The 4,726-nt window shown below is 34.3% G+C and overlaps 2 long non-coding RNA genes across 2 annotated transcripts; one reads left to right on the top strand and one right to left on the bottom strand.

Annotated features, from left to right (window-relative positions):
• Positions 1-452: 452 nt before the first annotated feature.
• LOC139846977 (uncharacterized) lies at positions 453-1,306 on the bottom strand. Its single transcript, XR_011759241.1, has 3 exons — positions 1,165-1,306; positions 847-983; positions 453-670 (listed from the first exon to the last, which is right to left on the bottom strand). It is a non-coding gene; the product is annotated as an uncharacterized lncRNA (long non-coding RNA).
• A 349-nt stretch (positions 1,307-1,655) lies between these two features.
• LOC139846892 (uncharacterized) lies at positions 1,656-2,321 on the top strand. The gene is made up of 4 exons (XR_011759226.1): positions 1,656-1,748; positions 1,900-1,985; positions 2,080-2,154; positions 2,250-2,321. It is a non-coding gene; the product is annotated as an uncharacterized lncRNA (long non-coding RNA).
• Positions 2,322-4,726: the final 2,405 nt, after the last annotated feature.

Below are 4,726 nucleotides of genomic sequence, written 5' to 3'. Positions count from 1 at the left end.
ATCTACTCCAAACAATGATTAATATACAAAACGAAATAGGAAAAAGATGAAGATTTCCTTAGTTACACAATGGGCTTACCAGGTAAAATAGTGTTGGGTCTTGAAGCACCGCAATAAGCACCTCGACCAGGTACACCATAGTCATTACCAATCTCCATATTACCTACAAGCAGCAGTACCTTTTCTGTGAATTTAGGGGTCGGACCAGCGGCACCATGATTACCGAAAGAAGTAGCAGGAGCGTTGTTGAAGGAAGGACAAGCAGCATTAGCGGACGATGGAACAACATCAGATAGAAAATGTGGTGTGGGTACAAACGAATGACCAAGTTTTTTTTGTTTAAACGAATAAGTAGGACATAACTAAAAGTGAACAAAAGAAACATTCAACTTATTATAATAGAACATTTGTTACCATCATCCTTGAACATGGATATCCCACTTGGACTGGTCTGATCACAAGTGCCCAATTACTTTGAGAGTGAACTTTTTACATGTGCCTTTTTACTTCATCACGAACATGTGGTGCATTACTACTCAACTAAGGTTATGTATGTTCTTTCCTTGCTGCTTGATCTTGGTTGTTGATATTGCACGAACCACATTCAAATTATGTGCTTGATTGCTGATATTGAAATGACTATAAGTCTTGGACAAATTACCCTTACCTCCTGAAATCGAACCACATTAAAATTAGCCCAACCTTTTATGCATTAAAAAAAAAATCTTGAAACCGTTCAAATTTTCCGACAACATAAAATCAACCTATTTGATTTTGATGATCGAAAAGAGATCTTGTGCTACCCTATTGTGTAAAATGGTGTTTGAATGCTCTTTAGATGCTTACCCTAAAGTTTTCTCGTCTTCGTTACATTAATCGCTCCACTGAGATTCCGTTTACCTGTTTTTCTTTTTCCGTGTCTTCGAATCGATCTCTGTAGATCCATCACTAAGGGCGAGTTCTGAGTATATCTCAGTTTGTACCTGTCATTTAGGGCATAACCTTTTTAAGTCAGATAGAATACTCTGGTATAGTAAGATTTAATAAAAATTCTAATAATGTGACAATATTTATTAATCACTCTTCTATACTGACATATTTTATTGCTGTTTTGAGGCTATCTTGTGATTTTATGTGACAAAAATGTATAACCTAATTAATTACCTTAAAGGCATAGTCGAGTTATTTTTGAACTAATGATATAAGGGTTGTAACTGAATCATGTATTTGTGACTCATCAATTTTATATGCTAGTCTTTGACCCAGCATGAGATCACAACTAGTATGAATGGCTTCTCTAAAGACTCGCAACTCTCTAAGGTATGCTGCTGTGTTTCATATAGACTGAGTTTAGTGTTAGTATTCATACGATATGATGGGTAATGAAATACTGCTTTTCGTATGCCATGTTAATTCCAACTTTCGTATCTGCTTATGTTAGTATTATCGTTGGATGAAATAATTGTCTCTTATTCGACTCCTGCTTGAAATACTCTTGTTAGCCAAGAATGCACAGGTATGCTGCTGTGTTTTTCTTTATTTAATGATACATTTTTTATTGACATGTGTTGGTTACTCTTTGTTTTTTTTTTTTTTTTTTTTTTTTTTTTTGCTACTAGATTTGTTTAAGATTGTGGTTTTTAGATGTTGTAGATATCTCTAATCTAATGCCACAAGCGCGCACTTCTCTCTAGTTTCATATAAGTTATCTAATGCCACAACAAGTCTATTCATTTATATAATACCAGGTTTTCATTTAATTTATTAGTTGTGTGTTCAAACTTTGACAACACTTACCGTTGTACCCATTGTTGCTCAACGTCTAAAGTTATGTAATAATTAAGATTAATTTTTTATAACTTGCACCTTTATACTTATACATGGATGGTTTATTTGTAGGTGGTACGAGATGATTGATAAAGATACATACTTATCTCGAACTTTACAAATGGTTTACTGATCTCGAAGCAGCAATGAAATCAGAGGTTAGTATTATTATCTATTTGCCTTGTTGTTTTCTTGTTTATCTCTAGCAATCGCTGGATGTCCCATGTAGTCTGATATGTGTTAATCTCGTAGACAGAAGAAAAGTATCAGCAACATGTTAACACCTTAACTGGGAGGATACAAACATGTGATGGTATTCTTCAGCAGGTATATTTCTATCGTTAAACTCGCTAAATTTCCAGGTGGAGACTTTTTCTTATTAAGATAACATGGTTGTGTGTGAACTTCAACTCACTTCTCAGGTCGATGAAACCCTTGATTTTTTCAACGAATTACAAATGCAACATCAAGTAGTTGCAACAAAGACCAATACCTGCATGATGCAGGGGTCCTATTTTATCTTCCTTTAATGCAAAGTTCCACAAATTATGTTGTTGATATCAACATAAAGACCCTTCATGATGCATGTGATCGAATAACTTCTGATTATACATGGATGGTTTATTTTTAGGTGGTACGAGATGATTGATAAAAATACATGCTGATCCAAGACGTTGTGCGTTGCTGTTCATTGTCTTTACTTTTTTTGTCAAATGTTATTCGAAGTTTTTATATGTTACATTATTTATGAGTTTTTTATGTTTAGCGTTTTTCATGTTATGAGAATAATTTATTGAAATATGATTATGTTTTATTTCATATTTGCTTTTTAGTATAAATTATTAATATTAATATTAATTATTAATTAGGTGTTCATAATCATCATATTAAATAAAATTCGGATCCAATAAAACCGTCCAAAATCCGAAAACTAAAACGGATTCGAATGTTTGAACCGGACCGGAATAACTGAACAGGACGCGAATATTTGATGTGCATTCGATTACCCGAGCCGGGTCCGAATATTTGAACCGGATACGAATCCCCGAATCCGATTAGAAACCATATATTCGAACCGGATCCGAATATCGATTCGAAACCGATTCGAAACTACTATGACTTGATAGGACACCGTATAATTATGTCATAATAAATTTGATATAATATCATTATATTAAGACCCTTTTACAAGGTACTAAATTAACATATCATTATATATTAGGACCTATTTTGTGTTTTTAATGCTTAAGATATTTATATTATGACTTTTTTGGTGGTACTAACTTTAAAAATCATTATATTAGGACCTTTTTATGTGGTACTAAAGTAACTTTTTTACATATTAGGACCTTTTTTCTTGGTATTAAATAAGAATATCGATACATTAGGACCCTTTTTATTGGTACTAATGTAGTATTTTTTTTTATATAATATGACTCTTATTTGGGTACTAACATAATAATGAGACCATTTTTGTTAGTCCTTACGAAATATAAAATTTAAATAGGACCTCTTTATTGGTACTAATATAATTTATTTCTACTTTTGGGACCCTTTTGTATGTCTCATTTAAATAAAAGTCACTTGATATGTACTTTTAAGGACTTTTCTGTGTGGTTGTTAATTATATTATAGGACCCGATAATTGGTTTCATAATTGGGTGGAAAAACGTGTAAGTTGGCAGGGACACGCTAACCCTGTGTGCCGTAGCACCCACCAATCCCACCCCGAAAGAGACCTGTGCCGGAAAATTACCTCCTCCCAGTTACCCACAGTGGCGGCAAGGCGATCTTTACCCCAGCTAGCTAGACCCCCGAAAGCACTTCACAAACCTCCCCCCGGAGGGAGAGATAATTCCATGCGGGGCGCCCAGACTGAGAATCGAACTTGCGCCTCTATTGGGTGGAAGCTTCCCCCACTGTGGGCCCAGGGATCAAAGGCATCGGGTACCACTGAGCTATAAGCTCGTTGGTTTCATAATCTTATTATCTTTTAGGACACTTTTTAGTTTCTATACTTTATACGACCGCGTTAGATACAACCCCCATTGGTAGGTCCTATCAAGCACAAAGATCCTATAAAGTGGCATTATAGGACCAAATTGGGGGTCATATAGGAGCATTTTTCTTGTAGTGTCAAATGACAAATGAACAAAGTAACTCTTTATATAGGACGTTTTGTCACATATGCTCATGTCACTACTACAAATTTGAGAATGCAAACTCCTTTTTCAAACCTCTTTTTAAATCATAAAGAAAAAACCGGTTCCAAAGGGTAAACGAGACCGGTTTTTTTTAACACGGAAATGGGAGACCGGTTTTTGGTAAAAACCGGCTCCAAAAGTATATTTTCTAAACTGTTTTTTTCTAAAAACATGTTCCGACTTTACAAACCCGTTTTTTTAAAACCGGTCTCCCTTTTGCCTTTTGACGCGCGGATTACGTACGAATAAATTGAAAAAGTTAAACTTAAAGTAATTGAAACCCCAATTAATGGCCAGCTGTTTCCCATTCTATATTTTTATAATCTTGAAAAGTTAAGTTGAAACACCTATTCATTATCTTGAAAAGTTAAGCTGTTTCCCATTCTCTATTAATATTCCTATCTTGAAAAGTTCCGTATTCCACTTGATCGAGTTAAATAAAGCCGTAAACGGGTTCGATTAATTCATTCAAGTTCATCGATTTTTATTAGCCATCATCGTACATCGTAAACAGGTTCGATTCGATTTTTATTAGCCATCGTAAACAGGTTCGATTCTTATTAGCCATCGTTGTTTTATTTTACTTATTTGTAAACAGATTCGATTCTATTCATAAACAGGTTCGATTCGTGTAAAAAGGTTCGATTCCTAAAGTCTATTTGTTTTAATTTTCTTATCTGTTTTCGATTTGTGTA

The sequence above is a fragment of the Rutidosis leptorrhynchoides genome, chromosome 5 (genome assembly GCF_046630445.1).
Source record: "Rutidosis leptorrhynchoides isolate AG116_Rl617_1_P2 chromosome 5, CSIRO_AGI_Rlap_v1, whole genome shotgun sequence".
Lineage (NCBI taxonomy): Eukaryota > Viridiplantae > Streptophyta > Magnoliopsida > Asterales > Asteraceae > Rutidosis > Rutidosis leptorrhynchoides.
This window is presented reverse-complemented; position numbering and strand designations above follow the sequence as displayed.